We start from the raw sequence: 18,770 nt of genomic DNA, 5'->3' as shown, positions 1-18,770 counted from the left end.
TGTCCTGAGAAACCTAACACTGAACTGGGGTATGGGACACAGGCTGCAGGACCCTGGGATGTTCCATCTTTGGGGCTGAGGAGTGTTCCTGGCACATCATCCTGGCACCTCCAGCAGGCTGAGAGCAAGGAGGGAGGCACAGGGTGAGCGGGTTTGCTCTGCAGCACATTGGAGACAAAGCAATTTTACTAAAAAAGGAACTTGAAGCACTTCAGTCCATCAAGCATGAGGCTGTGCCAGCTCTGTCTCCATCCTGCTCAGTCCCTGGCAACCAGGAGGAGGAGGAGGAGGAGGAGGAGGTGGTGGGAGGAAAATGGCAACAGGCACTCTGCTCTGCACTGGCGGCTCAGGGCCAGCCACAAGGGAGCCCGAGGGTCTCTGCCAGCCCACAGAAGGGTGGGGAGAAGCCAGCGAGGGTTTGGGGGCTGCTCTCACCAAGGAGCAGCAGGACACTGGTGGGGAATCTCTCCCTCTGTTTTCCCCTTCCCAATCCTGCTGCCCAGTGGCACTTCATGTTCCCCAGGGCATGAACCCATTTCTGCTGAGTGTCTGTGTCCCACCCATGCCCTGGGACACCACACTCAACAGGGACCCCTGCCCCAGGGGTGCTGCTGTCTAACAGCACTCTCAAAAGCAGTTCTGGCTACATGGATAATATCAACTTATTCTAGCATTTCCCTTTATAGCTGTGCTGCAGACGGCGTTTTCAAATCACTGTAAAGCATTCTTGCTTTTTCTTTCCACCCCTCAGTGCAACTTGACAAGTTTTGTGGTTCTTTTCTTAATATGTGGGTTTATTTTATGTCACCGAGCACTGGCAGGGACTGAGAGGCTTTTAAGTCGCAGTAATCTGAATTTTAGAAATAACAAGCTACAAAGATCTGTGATTAAATGTGGAGCATGTAAGAGCAGCAAAAACAAGTACTCTGTGTTCTTTAAAAGATCATTTGGGTAACAGTGACATAACCTAAGTACCCGGTTGCAGTCCAATTTAATCAGTAAATATGCCTCTGGAGCACAACCATCTAACTTGGGAAAAGAAACAGAAGTACAGCCACCACCAGTAGGAGAAATTAATGCATTCCACTTAGACAAAGATTAATTATTATGAATCAATCAAAAAATACATTTGCCCCAAGTGAGAGTACACGGTCTTCTATTCATCAGGTTGCTTTCAAATAATCATTCAACATCTAAAGACAGAAGACAATTTTGTTCACCCAAAACAAGCACTACAAAATGAGGACCACCTTTTTTAGTCTGCAGCATTTTGATCAAAAGTAGTTGCCCAAAAGTAGGACAAGCAGAATATCTGCTAGAAGAAATGTGTATAGGTGCAGAGGACTCTGCTCATTCCAGTATCATTTTTTATGTAATAGTTTTCCTCTCAGTGCTGATTTTTTGATATAATTTTAATTATAAGTTTACCAAATTAAATTTATGTTTTCTACTAATTTTGTCCATTTTAAGGGCCTCAGCTATAACCTCAACAGCATCTCAAAGGGTCATAAATCAGATTAAAAGCCAAAAGTTACCACAGTTATATGTTTTCAAGAAAAATGAACATGGTGGTTCCAGGAAGAGCAGGAGTAAGTTTCTTATTAAGGTCTCCCTTTGCATAGGGGTTCTATTCAAAATGCTTCAGAAGGATGATGGTGGAACAAGTATGTCTGAAACAGACTGGGTTATTAACAGCAGGCTTGGCTCCCCTGCTTCTCTTACATTGCATTTTCCATTTGTCTCTGGGCAGTCCTGGCATGTCCTTCTGACAGTGCTCTGAGAGAGCATTGCTCTGGGTAAGACAATGAGCAAGAACAAGAACACAGTCAAAATAAAATTAATTTCTCTTTTGCAAGAGAAAAGAAAAAGTGCAAAATTAAAGGACAGCAGGAAGCAACTGTGTTACCAACTGGAGAATATTATTTTTTTATTAAATTTATGTGCATGGAAAGTTTATTCTGTGAAACATTCCCCAAACCATCACTCCATATTCATGGCTTAGCATTCCTGGTGGGATGGAGAATGAGAAACTTGTTTCCTTTTACTTTGCAGGGTAAGGCACAAAGCAAATATCAGAAGATCCCGATGAGTCCCTTCCAACTCAGTATATTTCATGATTTCTGTGATAATTTAATCTGCAGAGCCCCAGATGCTGAGGCTGACTTCACAGCCAACTTTATCTGAGAGACTAAGAGATGGTCTTCCAGGTAAAGCATTCTTCCTTTTTTTAATAGTCTTTTCTCAGTGTTAGACACCGTGCAAGGCTCAGGCCTCACCCAGCCCAAGCAGAGCTGATGGGCAGGGCTTCCACTGACTCTTTTTCCATTACAAAGTAATGTTCTACCCTAACATACTTTGTTTGACACCAATAAATCAGGGCAGCTCTTTTAATCATATCTGAGACTGAGCTGGGCCGATTTTTTAAAGGTTAAAAAATTTGGTGACTTTTCAAAAAACCTTTTTTTTTTTTTTTTTCTTTTTTAGTGGCACAGTCCAGCACTCCCTGTTCTTGGCAGCAGCTCAGAAATGGTCTGAGACATGCATCTTTTTGTGTCAGTTCTGACCCAAATGAAATCAAGAAACCTTGGAAATCTCACAGGAGATGGATTTTTGTGAGTTTTCCAATTTAAAGAGGTGGAGATAAACCAAGATAAGTGTGTGAGAAAAGATCTGCAGCATATGGAAGGTTCATCTATAACTAGATATGTCTGCCTTTATTTTTATGGCCTTACACTTTTCTAGAGATATGCCTACAGGCACTTGATTAACACTGGAGTAGTTATGTAAATGAATGAATGGGACAATAGATGTAGTAGAAGAAAGCCTTCATTCTTAACTCTGACAAATGCTTGCTTTCTAAAGGAGAGATTGTTTTAATTGGCCAGCTAGCTGCTTAGAATGGGTTAGAAAGGACAGGGAGAGGACCTTCAAAAGCCAAGCAATTCCGAGGCTTTTCCCAAGCAGCAGCAATGATAAAAGAAAAGTCTTGTTTCTGTTACTAATAATTTAAAAATGCTGCACTTTGTCATCAATCTCAATTTGCCATAATGAGCCTTGCAGGAAGTTCAAAAGTTGCAGTGGGACTAAAATGGGCTTAAGGGATGTTGGGCAATTCAGAAACATGATTCCAATTGCACCAGATAATGTCTGTGTTACCCTAAATAATATTTTAATATTATGCCTGTTGTGAAGTGGAGGCTGTATGCATGTTTAAGCACACATGTATTTCTGGATACACATTAATATAGAGAGTCCATGTGTCTACATGAATGTTCATATTAAAAAATGTCAAAGGCAAGACTCCTTCAATAGCTATAAAGGTTTAATTTCTTATCTAGTGCATTCCATGTTTTACTTGGTGGAAGGCCTAGTTTTTACATGTTTAATTATCTAAGATTTCCTCTTTCCCAAGGAACACACTGGTTTGCCATGTTCAATAAAGAAATGAAACATAGAATAAATCTTTCTAGTGGGTAACTACATGATACTAAACCCATGTTTTATCTCATCCTTACCATGTACTTCAGTTTCTTTAAGTGTATCTTTGTAGCAACCAAACTTGCCATAAATTAGTTGTGATGATATTACAGCTGAATTTAATTTCAAAGTCTCTCAGCTAGTTGTTAAGCATTTGTTGTCTAGGTCACTGCTGAGGAAATTTGAAAACTCTGATATGATTTATGAATATTACTATATTAGTACAGTATAAAAGTCTATGGGGAACACAAGCACATAAACCTTTGTTTAATTTCGTTCCAATAAAAATTTCATTTCTTATAGCAAAACAAACAAGTAAATCAATGTTGAATGATTCTGTTTTTTTTTTACGTAACTTATAATTTGCCTTTAGACATCCAAGCCAAGCAAAGTCTGAGACCCTGCTCATTTTTGTTGAAACATGATTAGTTAACACTTAGAATTATTCTGCAGACGTTGCTTTCTTGAATGGCATACATAATGTGATGTAAGAGAGGAAAGTCCAAGAACAAAAGGTTTGGCTTTTTTCCCCCCTGTGTCTAATTATCTTATCCCTATTATTAGGCAATTTCTCAATGTAAACCTTTTTTTTCTGAAGTTTACTCAACTGCTCACGGGATAATTAGTTTCCCAAAATTCCTACAACATCAGTGTTCAATTTAAGAGGTGCTGTTACCTTGAGACTTGATGTAGTACGAGCTGCCTGGACACAGAGCTCCTGTTGCTCATCATGTAGCCCATCCCCATGCTGTGGAACAGTCCCATGTGTACAGGTCCCTCTTAGCTCACGGAATGGGAAATGCTGAATAGTGAGAAGACAAGGTTAAAAGAGTCAAACCTTTGGCTTTTTTTGCCAAATCAAAAGCTTATGATAATCACAGCTTATATTAATCACCAGCAGACTGAGCTCTCCTTTAAGAAAGTACAGTTTGTGGGACTTGCACATGGAGGAACATGATGACATTTTGAAGGATCTGGCTGTTGCTGACTAAAGCACCAAGTCTGTTGGCTTTTCCAAACCATGCAATGAAAATGTCCCTTATACTAGGGAAGGACTAACCTAATCCAGTATAATTTCTAATTCATTGTAGATGTATATATGTTATCTTCTCAGAAATATTGCAGACATTTCTCCATCACTGGGAGGCAGTAATCCCCAAGCCTAACCAGGTTTTCTCTTGGACAAACTGCTTGACCTTAGGTGGGTCACTTAATATTTCTTTCTCTCTCTGTTTTGCTGTCTATAAAAGTATGATAATATTGGCTCACATCACCTGCTGAATAAGCCAATATTCAACACAAATAGCTGATGTGAGATTAATATTTCTAAAGTACTCTGTTGCTGAGAATTGCTGTCAGTCCAAAGTGTATGGTACACAATAGAAATCAGGCAGCTTGTGGCTATTCTTGAGCCAGCCTCTCTATCTGCTCCCTGACTTCACATGCACATGTCCAATGGAAAAGAGGTTTAAAAATAAAAGTGTCCTTGAAAATAGATAAGAAACTTTCAGCCAATGGAGAATGTCCATCAACACCCACCTGGGGCTATGGGGTATTTTCCAGTCAGTTCTGTCTGATTTCATTTCTTTGTGTACTCAAATCCACCGTTCTGGCTGGTAAAGGAGGAAGGGACAGCTTTGAGAGAAGGACTGTGGTAGGTCAGGGTACAGTAGGGTTTGAAACGACCCCTCAGGGATTTGGTTCATGATGTCTGCCAAAGCCACACACCTGATGATGGCAGAGCACGAGGTGACAGCAGTCCTGCCATCTCCACGTGTCTCTCACTCCGTGCCCAACAAGAGGACCCAACAATGCACATTGCTTCCCACTCACCAATGAATTGAAGTACATAACTACTCCTGTTGGCTGGAAATTCCCAGGGAAAGAGTGGCTGGCCCATCCTTTTTCCATCCTCAGAGAAAATACCAGTTTGATTTTCAGAGGTGAGCGTTACATACCTCCTGTCAAAGCCTTGTACAAATCCTAATGCAGCATCGTCTGCCACAGAGCAGGAGGAACAAGAAGTTTTTCAGCGTGCCTAGGAGAGCTCAAAAATATTATTTTCTTTAAAACTGTGAAGTCATCTGAAAGGGCTGAAATTTTAGAATGAATGAGATTCCACTTATTCTAAACCACTGCTGAGTTGAATCTTCTCCTTCTTTCTGCTGTGTCTCTTTAGCTCTAACTTCTACCTGGAAAATGCCCTGAACATTTTGGGAACTACAAGGAGCAAGAAACAACCTTTCAGCCGCAGCTGGCCCAAGGCATTTCTGAAAAATAAGTCACTCTATTCTCACTGTAGGGCAGTGGATTTTCCAGCAAAGTGGAACAGTGGGTAGAGCAGGCTTTTTTCTCCACATTTCCCCAGTGAATTTCTATAGATTTCTCAGCATCCACCCAAGCAATGTCATGGTGCAGCTGTACTGTTTATACCAACCCAACTTGTGTCCCCACTGCCCTGCAGATTTGTACACTCTTGAGGGGAGGACAGCATTACACAGCTGCTTAGGCCAAGGCGTGGGTTGGTTTGTTTGCATGCTAGCTTCCTATAAAATGAAGAAAAAACCCTGAGGAAAACACCAGCCTGGAGATAAAAAGTCCCAAAGTTTTAGAATTGCCAACTCCAAGAAATGTGGTGGGTGTAAAAACCCCAAATCAAGCTTTGCATCCAGATACAGCATCTATGTTTGTTCTGAACAATGCTCAATGGTGAGAGTGGGGAGCCGTGTGAGCACTGCCTCCCACTGCAGACATGCCTCCCATTCCTGGGGACAGCAAGCTCCCCTTCCCACAGACACCCCCAAAAAGCCTCTGTCTGTTCTTCACAGCACTGGGCAGGGTTTTGCTTCCTCTTTGCAATGCCCTTTCCATCAGGATGGAAGTGGGCTTTGCTCCAGGGGCTGGGGGTACATCCCCAGCAGTGTGTGAGCAGGTACCAGAGCAGCTCCCTGAGTACAGAGCTGCCTTTTGCACTGCTGTAATTGCTGGGGAGCTGGAAAGCCACTGCCTCACTCCAGGTCCATTTGAGGACTGGGTTTGGCTCATTGGTCTTAGCCCAGATCACACAGTGTTCACAAGGGGTGAGATTCATCCTTGTTAATCTACAGTAAGTCAGGAGAAGACAGAAAATGTTAGCTCTGTGGCTAATATGTGCATATTGCCATTCATTAAAAACCATCACTAGAATGTGACTCAAAAGGAACTAAAGTAAGGTTCAACCAACCCTTCTCCAAAATTTGAATAACACAGATTTTTGTTTTCAAATCTTTTGGCAAATGTACAAAATGAGATTAACATAAACACCCCCCCCCCCCAAATCTATTTATCATTAACATCCTCATCTTTGTGAGATCTCTGTGCCAGCTGAAGGTATTACAGAGAGACAATGCACAGAGTGCTTTAGGGTGAGAAAATGCTTTTGAATAGGTTATAATTCATTTAAAACACACAAAATGAGTTTTAATGCATGCAGTCAAAGCATTAGAAACTCTTTTAAAAGAAAAGCTTTTTAAATATTGGGTGATTCAATAGATGTAAGACCTCACTTATTCAGTGAGTGGAAATAAAAATTACTATATAAAACTACTTTTACTGTGTCCTTTGCTGCTTTGGAAGTTAATCTAGATGCTATTACATCTTGCAGAGATGACAATTTTGTATAAGGACTTAAAAATCTTCAGTCCTTCCAGAAGATATTACACAACTAACTTGCGCCATGATATTTGGGAAAACTGAATGCATGCCCACCTTCATGACTTCCTCAGAGAGGCTGCATGGCAAGTCCACATAAATCTTTCAACTGAGATTCAAGCACTGAGAAGGAGCTACTGAATTGCTGGCAGAGTGAGCTAATATGAACTAATATGAACTTCATGCACAATTTTGCTTTGTCCGGAATTGCCGCTTGGAGCGAACTTGTAGTAACAGGCTCGTCAGAGACCTGCCAGGGGAGTCTCTCTGGCAGGCTGTGAGCTGCAGCTGGAGCTGCCTTTCCTTCAGTTTGCTGTGAGTTTAGGACATGCTTGTGCAGCTCTGCTATAATCTTTTAGCTGGAGAGCAGACAGAGAGCAACCCAACTGACCTGAAGCAGAGGAATCTCAGGATAATCCCAGTGCAAAGTCAAGCCTTGGGTGAAACTGCAAAAGTGAAAAGGTTATTGAGGCTCAGGCTGGGTCTAAGGCCATCTTGTCTGAGCTGAGGAAGCTGTGGACCCAGGAGGGATGAAAGCATGCAGTTTGCTTGTTTTAATGACTGCTGGGATGCCTGTAGCCAGAAGGGCATCCCATCCCCACCCCTAGATGAACAGACCCACCACCACCGAGGAGCCACATACAGGGAGCTCAGTTCCCACCAGACACAAGCTCAGTCCATCCCTCCATCACTGCCTGTTTGACCCCTGGCAGTGATGCAAGTGCAAGTTTCACATGGAGAAATAACACCTTAAACCTTTAAAAAACCAAAGAAAGTCCCAAGAGGACAAGCTTCATCAGGTGAACCAGTGAGTCCAACAAAGCACATCACTGTCCTCATGAACTTTGTCTCAGCAAAGACAATACTTGGGCTTGACTTGTTTTCTGCTCTCTCAAGTAAAGAAACTGTTGTTGTTCCCTTAAGAAAGCACTTCCCCATTCACAGTCAGGAATATTTCCCTGATATTTTGCCAAGAGTTGTATAACAAATGGCTGATGAAACAAATAACAAGAACAGACCAGAGAGAAGAGAGGAAATATCTGAAAAGAGGAAAAGGACAAATGAGTCTTCAGAGAATATGAGCTATAGAGGATGGGCTGAGTTTATGTCTGGTAGATTTTGCTTCATTTCCAGTAATTCATGCTCTGTATGTTTCTAGAAACAGATAGATGAAGTATTTACAAAACCCACACCACTGGATCCAAGAGAAGTTGTGAGAAAAAGAAAAGTTTTCTAAGTTTTGACAGTCAAAATAGATTTGTCACTAGGCCAGCACACAGAATTTCCCCCTTCTTACTTGGGCTGGATCATTTCTTCTGTCAGATTGCTCTGTCCAGTGGATTCACTCCACCACTGCTATCCCCACACTGGATGGTCCCTGGAGCTCAGCCAGCACCTTTTACCACAGTCCTTATTTTCTTTCAGGAGTTGAGGAGTGGTCAGTGCATTGACAGGACTATCCAAACCTCCAAACACAAGGGCACCCAGCAGATACTCTGAAGGCATTTTGGTCAGGGGTGTGTGAACAAGGTGCCATCACTGCTGTCAAGCACTGGGACAGGGACATGCACTGCTGGCACACACCACTCAGTCCAGCTCCCACTGGGGAGGACTTTGGAGGAGCTCAGAAGCAGAAAATCTAGGAGTAAGGGGAAAAAACACAAATAAGAGACAAAAACAAAATGAGAAAATGAAAAAAACCCTGTGCTGTGTAAAATTTGCATACTAAAAATATTAAAATAATGCTTATTTGTAGGCACATTATGAGCAAGCAGTGCTGCTTATTAAGAGCATCATTCCAGGGCCACTTTGCACATCTGTGTTTTCCATTAACACCAAGCAGCAGCCTCTGGAGCACATGTTGTTCTGTGTGCATCTGCCCTGTGACTGGGAACACCAAAACTGCTACACAGGTACTGGGGAATCGTTCCCTAGATAAGCTGTGCAGGTACTCACAAGTCAACCATGCAGCCACACCAGTGTGCACACAGAAAACACCCAGTTTGTAAGAGCAAAACAGGAGCTCAAGGCAGGTCAGTACTGCAGAGACCAAGCTCTGAACTGGCAACACCCATCCATCAGGACCTGCCACTGCCCAAAGACAGTGTAAGAACATTTCAACATGAGACACATCTTAATTTTTGTTTGGGCTGGTTTCACCAGCCTTCCTCAAGGCCCTTGTCTGTGAATCCAGAATATAACTTGGACAAGAGCATACTTATTCTGATTATCCAATGCATTGTTTAGGGAAATTCAGGTGAACCTAAGCCCCATAAGCTATCATTACCTCCTTCTGAAAAGAGTCACCTAGCAAGCTAAAAATTGTATAAGTAGCAGAGTTATATTCCTAATAAAGTTTTCATGTGTTTCATTTTAGCAATATTGGTACAAAAGAAACTCTCACACATACAAACAGAAGTTTCAGGTGACAAACGCCAGCTGGAAACTTCAGGTGACAAATGCCAGCTGGAAACCAGCAGTTAGCTTCTAATGCACAACCTGGCTGCAAAAAACTAGAAATGTTACCATTCTTATAAGAAGACATTAAACTTATTAAACCAATTCACCATTGTCTCAGCAATTCTCTGTTTCTGCTCAGTGTTATTTTTTTTTAACATTATCCATAGCAATTTTATGGGCGGGGTTCACATCAAGGACTCGTACTGCTAGCTGGAAAATTGCATTTGATCTCTGCATTTCCTTATCTCTTTTCAGGCTTGCTTTTCTCTAAAGTTTAAAGACACTTTCATTAAAGAAATTATTTCCTTTCTTTGGGAGGCTGAATCAGAAGGCACTAAAATCAGTGAGAGCCTTTCCATTAATTTAGGAGAGCTTTACATTAGACTTTCAATTAGAAACTGTTAAATGTAGAAGTATAAAGAAACCAAAGATAAAGGAGAGGGGAGCAGGAGGTGGAAATGTTTCATGAACATTTACAAACCTCTAAGGTTTCATTTGGCTTTATGTTAAATTTAGGTCAAAGGTTTGGGGCAGCTTTTGTTCTCCTCAGCCCCCGTTTGCTCTGATCTTCTGTTCCAGAGTGGGATCTTGACAAGTGCACTGTGAAAAGGGAAAAATCAGTTTGAAAAGCTGGACTCAAGACCTGCTAGAGACAGAATGATGAGACAACTGCTTTGCAGTTTCATGTCAGAGGGAGCACAATTGGCTGAGATGAAGTAGCGCAGCACTGGACTGAACGCTGCAGATATTTTAAAGAAATGTGAAGAGAGGGACACATCAGAATTGACTCTCCTGCTTGGCCTCTCCTGCAATCACCTCAGTGCTGACAAACCCTTGAGTTTTGGGGCTGTGCCAGGCCCTGAGGCAGCAGCATTCACTGTGTCTGCCACTTGTCAGACTATTCACTTGAGGACAGCATTTTGTTGACCAGTGGCAAAACACCAAATGTCCCTCAGGGAGATGGATCCTCCAGAGGTCACAGGACACCAGGGGGGCAAAACCATTGTCCCCAGGAGCCTTTGCCTGCCATTGACATGAGAGGAGGGAGGAACAAGAAGATTCTGGCACTTATGACACAGATATACAAGTAAGGCAACTCCATAAGGAGAGCCAGTATCTTCAGGTTAACCTACTGTAGTTTTTATAATTTCTAGATTATATCGTGGGACAATCAGAGCAGCTTCCTGACAGGTCTTCTAGCTAACTTCAAAGGGAAGTAAAAGTTGAAAACAATTACTAAATTCTAATGAATTATGCTAATCAACTGGATAAATTTAGAGGAGGAGGGCAAAGGGCAGCTGATACAGAGAAAGGAAAGAAGGATGTTAGCAGCAGAAGTGATGAAATCAATAGCCCTGGGGGAGGGCTTCTTTTCCCAGCAGGAAAAACATGCAGCTTTCAGCCCCAGAGCAGTAAATGCTCCCTCACAACACAATTCCTTCTGCTTCATCCCCAGTCTCCTGCTTCTGCCTGAGTCCCCTCCATCCCCACCTCGGGCTTGCAAGGCCCCTCTGAGCCAGACCACCAAGGCCTGAGTTAACACAAAAACCTCCTGTCCTGCTTGGGTACAGCATCACTGCATGGGGCTGGCCCTTCACATGTGTTTTGGCTCAGATTCATCCTATTTAGTTTAGGCATTTAACCACAGACTAAGTCTCTAATTCCCTTAAAATCCTTCAGCAGCAAGCAGAGAGAGGTGGGCACTCCCAGGGGCAATCCCTGCTGTTGGAGGGATCATTCTCTCTCTTGTCAGGGAGCACAGAGGGAGCTGGAGCCCAGAGCATCCTGCCCAGCCCAGGACAGACCCTGGACTGCCAGCCACACCTTCCCTTCTTCTCACTGGTGCAGGGACCACAGAAGAATAAGGACGAAAATAGGTTTCTGACCTACTTCTTGGCAGCAGGCAGCATTGAGAGTGGCTGCTGGAGCCAAGGGGGAATAGATCTTAACCACACAAATCACATGGATGTGTTGGTGGGTTGGGAATGACATTGTCTCCCCATGCTGGCTTTCCCAGCTTTCCTGTTGAAGCCTTTTCTCTCTGTTTTTCACCATTCTTGACACACAGACCTGGACAATTTTTTTCCCCTTAATTTCTGTTGATATCACATTTTCTTCTGTGTTTATGTGAAACAATATTATTTTCCATGGTTTTGAAATCAGCTCAGGACACAGTTGCTGTCTCACAACATTTTGGAAACTGCATTTAGGAAACATTTTCAGCCATGAATATTTGAAGATTATTATACTTAAATCAGTTCCAAGTATGAGATTCTTTTTCTTCTTGAGGGAATTGTGCTGTAACACTTCAATCCCTTATATTAATTTGTCCCTTTCTGATTTAAATTCAGACATACTGTGGATTTATATTATTACTTTTCGTCAACAGCAAATACTTTCCATGCTAGCAGGCTCTCAGTGGTGTCTGCACTGAACAACAGAAAATACCTATTCCTTGAAGGAGTTTTCTCTAGATAATTTTTTATTTCTAGTCTATGTTTTTAATTATCAGTGTTTTCTAGGGTTTCATCTTCCACAGAAACTTCCAATATTTTTAGGACATCTTTTCAGACACACTAATTGTTTCCTTGTGGAGACTGAACTGGATCCATGGGATGGTCAGCCTTAAATACCTGACACCTTTTACCCTTGTTTTCTCCCATGGGCTGGTTTATATCAGGTTGGCTGAAGACTTCTAACAGAGGGACTGGGTGCTGTGTGCTACACACATCCAAGTAGTCCCATTGTAATCAATTCATAAGATGAAATAATTTCAAAGAAAACATTTCATTTGAACCATGTAAATAACATTTTCATTACTCATTTCAGCTGGCTAAACAGCAAAACCAAAGTTTTTTTCTAAATAAAAAGACAATGGTCTTAAAGCAAACACCACAAAGAGAAAAGTTGCTGGAAATTTCCTTTGTGAGAAGGGATGCAACAGAACTGGAGTTCTATCCTTAGGTCACCAATACTTAGGGTCAACCAGGGGACTATCTTTGAAAAAAATTAAAACTCTCCTGAGAAAAATAACACATTATTCCTTCTGACTGACTCCAAAGAAGGAAAACTGTAATTTTACCCACCACATCTCATGTCATCCCCGTTCATGCCTGGGAAGGTGCATTTCTTTCAGAGTTGCTGTCACATCCTGCCATCAGCTGAGCCCTGGGAGGTTTCTCTCTGTTGTGCTGCCAGGATGCTCCTTAGCCCCTTCTGGAGACACACAGGACAGGTCTCAGCACACTCAGCTGATACTTCCAGTTCCATTTGCACAGAGCACTCCTCTTCCATTGCAGGAAATCAGGGAAAGGGGACTCAGCCCTCCCTTTGGCTCAGAATCACAATTCTTGGCATCCTGTTAGACACTGCTGTTTAGGGTGTGCTCAAAAGACCCCAGTGCATCCTCAAAACAGTTCCTGAGCTTGCTTACCTTTAAAAACATAATGCTGTCACTGCTGTTGATGCCATTTGGGCTCAGATTTATGAAAAAAATTATTTCTGAATTAATAAGCATGCACCTGTACGTATACTCACACCTCAGAGGTTTGGGAGAATTAGATGTAAATGGCTGTTGATGGAACTAAAACTCTGTGCTGGTGCTGGAATTCAGAGCCAGCTTCTTGGGATTGGGTGTCCCTGACTAACCTCAGCTGTTAGAAATTATTGTGGAGCTTGGCCCTGGCAGGTGAGGGGGTCACTGTGAGGAGGAGAACAAAAACTTTTCTTCTCTCTTCTGCCCTTGCCTTCCCCCTCTGCAGTATTGGGCAAATGTGGTTTTAATTCAGAAATACAAATGTCATCTTCAAAGTCACTCTGAGAAGGAAGGGTGGGGGAAAGGGAGAGCAAAAAAAAAACCCCAAAAACCCCAAACTAACAAAAAACCCCAACCAAACAATTGGATTGCAATTTGTCAAGATTTTTTTAACTGTGAAATTGAACTGGAAAGTCTTAACAGCCAACTTAGCTGCCAGTGGGAGAGGAAGAGAGACGGGGAATGCTGGAGTTGGTCTGTGTTGCTCTTGAAATGCAATGAACTTTCTTGCTGGTCCAAACAGCATCTAATATTTTGCTTTCTTCAAGGCCAGCCCTCTTCTGATGTAAATTATGCTGTGATCCCATGTCACCAGGAGCCCAGGGAAAACAGCTCCACCTTACGTGCTGCTCTTGGAGCGCTTGGAGCAAGGCAAAGCTGTCACCAAAAACTGTTTGGGAGCATTACGTAGCAAGGAAACATTTTTCCCCTCACCTTGTGCCTTTGGAAGTCTCCAGGCTGGGAGGTATTTTTGTTTCAGGTTGTGACAGCAATGGCTGCACATGTGCTGCAGCTCTGACAGCAGATGTGAATAATGGAAAAGGGTTCTGAGCACAAGAAGTCACTCTGAGCGCTGGCTGTACTCTCCTGATGTGTGTGACATTGACAAAATACACCACAGGGCTCTCTGGATCAGAGTCTGCCTGTCCCACTGCTGGTTTTAGGAACAGCAATCAAGCTGTAAACATGTAGGCAGTTGAAGCACACATAGGCAGTGTGGTGAGTGGCTTCCCATGGTGGCCATGGGTGGGAAGCACAGAGCTGAGGTCAGGGCAGCAGAAAACAAGGCTTTGCCATCAGAGGAGAGGACTCCTGCTCCCTGGCAGGGCTCCTGGTGGGCGGTCTGGACTGTGGTGGTTCTTCATCATCATGTTGTCTGATTGTATAACACACACAGCACCTGGAAGCAGCTTTTGGGATGCACAGAAACTCAACCAGATACACCTCCCAGGAGCTGACATGTGAGCTGGATACGCTCCTCACCGGTGTAAGAAATTAAAGCCATCATTTGCAAGCACAGAGGCTGGAGAGCAGGGTCACAGCCCAGCAGTCAGTCAGTCCAAGCCCCTCTTCCTCAGCCTGTGAGGCAGTGGCCCATCAATCAGATACACATTTCACAGAGCTGCATTAGTGAATCAGCAGCACAGAGAATCCTGTTTCTCCCTCCCATATCCCCATCCTTCAGAAGGCAAAGTCTGTTTCTACAGGGACTAAAAGCAGGATTAATCCCTCTCTGATTTCCTCCTCTCACTCCTCCCTGACACCCCATTCCAGCTTTCATCCTATCTGGGCTATTTAGTCTAGAGCAGGGAAGACAGAGAGGAGACATGATAACAGTCTTCAATTATATAAATGGCTTATGCAAAGGGGAAGGCAATAAATTGTTATCCATATCCACAGAGAAAGCACAAAAAAAGTAATGGGTTTAAATGCAGCCAGGGAGACCTGAGTTCAGAGCTAGAATAACTTCCCTGCTGCAAGGGTCACTGGGCACTGGAGGGGATTGCCTGGGCAGGCTGGGGGATCTCCACGGCTGACGGGGTTAAAAAAACACTTCAGACAAATGGGTCAGGAGTGGTTTGTGTGGGGGTGGATGAGGTGACCTGTTCAGGTCCTTTCTAGCCCTGTTTTCTTCTATGCCATGGTGGTAAATATCCCAGCCTCCCTCCTTAGCAGACAACCACGACTAAACTCCACTCCTGTGTTTTTTGGTACAAGTTGGCAAGATTGTGGCAGCAACACGACTGGGTCAAGGATCTGATGAAGCCAGAAGATAGGATGATCCCTCAGCACACAACAGGCATAACTGTAAGGTCCTGCAGCACCCAATTATTCTGCTTAATCCTAAATAATTTAATTTTCTCTTAAACAGTCAGCAAGAGAAACTCAAGCTCCTAAGAATTCATCAGCTCTGCAGAGGACAAGGGCTCACACTCACAAACACACACTGATTCCAAAGCAGTGGCACCTCAGCAGCTTCCCCACAAGTAAGACAAAGAGAATTGCTTTGCCCTGTGCAAGATTACCAAATATCTTGGAGTGTGCTCGTGTTGGCTGCTGGTACAGCCTCATCCTGCACAGCCCCTGCAAAAAGGAGCATCCCTGGAGATGCTCTGCTCTGAAATGCATTTCTCACCAAATTGCAGTGAAAATGGGATGGATCCTATGTTTACATAAGCATACCCTTAAGTGCATTGCTGGACTGAGGCCTTGCCCAGCTATATTCCAGGCTCCTGGAGGTCAGTAGGGATTGATAGCTGCTCTGCATGACCTGGGCACTGAAAGCCTACATGTGTCAGCATGAGGATATTTCCCAGCATGTAATTTTTCTCACTGAGTTTTAGATATCCTAGGCAGAAAAGATGGCCAATAACAAAGTCAGAAGGCAGTCTCTCCTTCTGAAAGAGAGGTGTGAGTGAACCCTAACAGATGTAATTTGTACCATTACTGCTGATGAAGTTAGCAAGGAGACATGATCAATAGCTACTTGAGAAGCTACAGCTGCAGATATCCAAATGGACATGAACAAGGAAGAGAGGTGTAAAAAGCAAGAGCTGAATATTTAAACCAGATGAAAGTTGTAAGGTAGGTTATTGACCTTGAAAGAACCAGATAAGTGAAAAAAAAGTAGAGAAGGGCAACAATGATTTATGTACTTTCCCTGCACAAATATTAGAAAGGCTTACTCAAGAGTGTAGTAAATTATGAACGAAGTAGAGCTCTATTAGATTAATGACAGAGGAGTTTACATAGAAAGGCTGGCATCTTTGGAAAGTGGGTAAGAGAAATTAATTTCATTTTAACTCCTTTGTTTCCAGGCTTGAACACTCCTTTTTCTGTCGTGCAGTTACCTGTCTTACACTTTGTAATTATATATCTGTTTCCAGATCCTTTGTGACAACAGTAGAACTCAATGCATGGAAAGCAACAGGACACCAGGAAGGGGCACCCATGGAGATAGAGATGATAAGTGCTAAAAGCTTTATCAAAGATGATAAAAGCTAAAAGCAGCTCAACAAGGATCTGTTTCTAACACTGTGGAAAGAGGGGGAGTTTTGGAATTGACCAAGAGGCTCTCAGACCTTTATTGTGATTACTGTGGTGATGTCCAGAATCCCCAGTCTTGCAACATTCATGCTGATGTCCCCAAAAAGACAAAAGATGACAACCACTCTTGCTGGCTTAAAATCAAGCAAAGTAGGGTGGAGTTTGGTACAGCAACAAGGGGCCACAGCATGAAGTGATTCACTTGTGGTTGCACAGAAAGTTGGGCCAGGACCTCCACATTCCATTTCCCATCCAAATGCCTAATCTAGACTAAAGGAAAGAACATTTCTGTCTGCAAGAACAAATTTTTAATCTGGCTTAAAGGATTCTGTTTAAGAAAAAAAGCCTCAAAATCCCCCAAAAAACCAAACGCACACACACAAAAAAAAACCCCCAAAAAAACCCTAACCCTCCCCACAAAAGAAAACAAAAGTAATGGGACAAACCAGTCATCACAGTACTTATAGCTGAACATGGAAATGTAGCTGTGATCACATCAAGTCCCAGCAATGACTCTAACAACATCTTGGACCATTGTCATCAACAAAAGAATTAATTCCACAGAGAGAGTGCTCAGGGCACAGTTTGCACCAGTTAATCAGGGCATGGTCAGCTGAGTTACTGGGGCACAGCAGCCTGCTGGTCACTGAGGTCTGTGACTGCCTTTGGCTGCAGAAGGGGTGGGTGCTGTGCTCTCCTCCATCCCTGAGACTGCACTTGATGAGATCAGTGCCTGAATTCTTACTCCATCCTCAGGGTCAGGCCTAAGGGGCTGGCACTGTGCTGCTCATTTTTCACCACTTGCCATGTACAGGTGACCTGAAAACCTGACCCACAGCCCAGTGAGCCCCCTTTGGATTTCTCCGTGCTCCAAATCCAGCCTCGAGAGAACAATTAGAATGAATGAGCTCAAATGAAAATGAATTTTTGGGAGTGTATTTATGATCAGTTTTGCGTGCTGCCCTTTGCTCCCTGCAAAACCCCTGGCTCAGGTGTAATGCAGCTGAAAAAAGTTCTGGGCAGGAGAGGATTGCATGTTAATAGATATACACAAAAGGGCTGCTTACAGGGGAAAATAATAAAGATGGCTGTGAAATAAAAACTATTCAACAGCATCACTACCCACAGAGAATAAATTTCACGGGAAGGATAGTGCAGACACAGCTATTATGGAAACATGAATCTTCAACTCCTTTACATTATTATATATTCCCTTCATTGTAAGGTTTGTTGGAAAATTAGAATATGCTAATAAGCCTCTCTGATTTGTCTCCCTTGAAGTTTTGTGTGAGCAAAGTAACACATTCCATTTGAACTTCATAATTCATATGTAATTATTTTTAGTTCTGTTCTCTTCAACCCTCAATGGGCAGCTAATGAATTTAAGAAAATATATGGCCTCCTTGAATTGCCTCCTGTAGCTTCTCACCAGCATTAGCTTGAACTTATTTGGCAGCTACACTCTAAAAAATCATAATTAAAACTTATCTTAATGCAGGTGTAATCAGGACAAAGAGGTTCCCCTCTTGATCTCTTGCCTCTGTGTTGCTCCACATCTCATCCTGTGCTATTCAAGGCTGCAGTATCTGAAGGCTGGAGTGTTTGGGTTCCTCCACCTGCAAGAACCAAGGGATAAATATGTGTTTATTGGTCCACAGCAGCTGCCATCCTGTGGTGAGATAACTGGGCACATGCAGGGAGGGAATTCCCGTGGGACTTGGGGTGAACAGTCTGAATTAGGCTGGAAAGGGGAGGGCTGGGATGGGGTTTGCTGCTTCTCCACAGCAGTGGCACTGGGCACAAACACTCCTTTGCCCTGAGAAAATGCCAAAAGGAGGCACAAGGAAAAGGAGAACAGCTCCCTTCACCCTGTCCTGCCTCCACTGCACCTTCACCAGCAGTGGGAAGCAGCGGCTGCCCAGCTTCACCCTCACACCTGCAAACCTTTCCATGGCCTCATTTCCTCCCTCCTCCACATCCTCCCACAGAAATGGGTTTATTTGTTAAACAGAAAGACTGACTTCTTTTGGTGAAGTATTTTAAGATGGTCTGTGTCTGTATATGAAAATGGGGACTTATTTTCCTAAATAATCTACATTTCTCTAAGGCTTACAGGAAAGTATTTTAAAAGGAAATTCATTAGTATTTTTGACTTTTTTTTTTTGCACTTACAGACTCTTCCTTGCAGGGAAGTCTCATCCACATTTCTTCATGAGAGATTCAACACGTGCATTCATTTTCTGTTACAAATAAGAAAAAGATCCAAACCCCATAGATGTTC

General features: G+C 43.0%; 1 long non-coding RNA gene across 2 annotated transcripts in view; it reads right to left on the bottom strand.

Moving 5' to 3' along the window:
• Positions 1–18,770, bottom strand: part of LOC127060085 (uncharacterized) — a 37,163-nt gene that overhangs the window by 6,721 nt on the left and 11,672 nt on the right. The window contains exons 5-12 of one of the 2 annotated variants that reach the window (XR_007778693.1): positions 18,662–18,729; positions 12,714–18,105; positions 10,109–10,227; positions 8,465–8,806; positions 7,559–7,613; positions 5,436–5,515; positions 5,017–5,090; positions 4,154–4,279 (exon numbers count right to left, since the gene is read on the bottom strand). This is a non-coding gene — a long non-coding RNA (uncharacterized LOC127060085). Of the gene's footprint in view, positions 1–459; positions 1,793–4,153; positions 4,280–5,016; positions 5,091–5,435; positions 5,516–7,558; positions 7,614–8,464; positions 8,807–10,108; positions 10,228–12,713; positions 18,106–18,661; positions 18,730–18,770 lie in introns of those variants that run through there. The other variant, XR_007778692.1, reaches the window with a different exon arrangement.

Source organism: Serinus canaria, chromosome 12 (assembly GCF_022539315.1).
Source record: "Serinus canaria isolate serCan28SL12 chromosome 12, serCan2020, whole genome shotgun sequence".
NCBI classification, from domain to species: Eukaryota; Metazoa; Chordata; class Aves; order Passeriformes; family Fringillidae; genus Serinus; species Serinus canaria.
The sequence above is the reverse complement of the archived record's forward strand: the minus strand, read 5'-3'. Positions and strand labels throughout refer to the sequence as shown.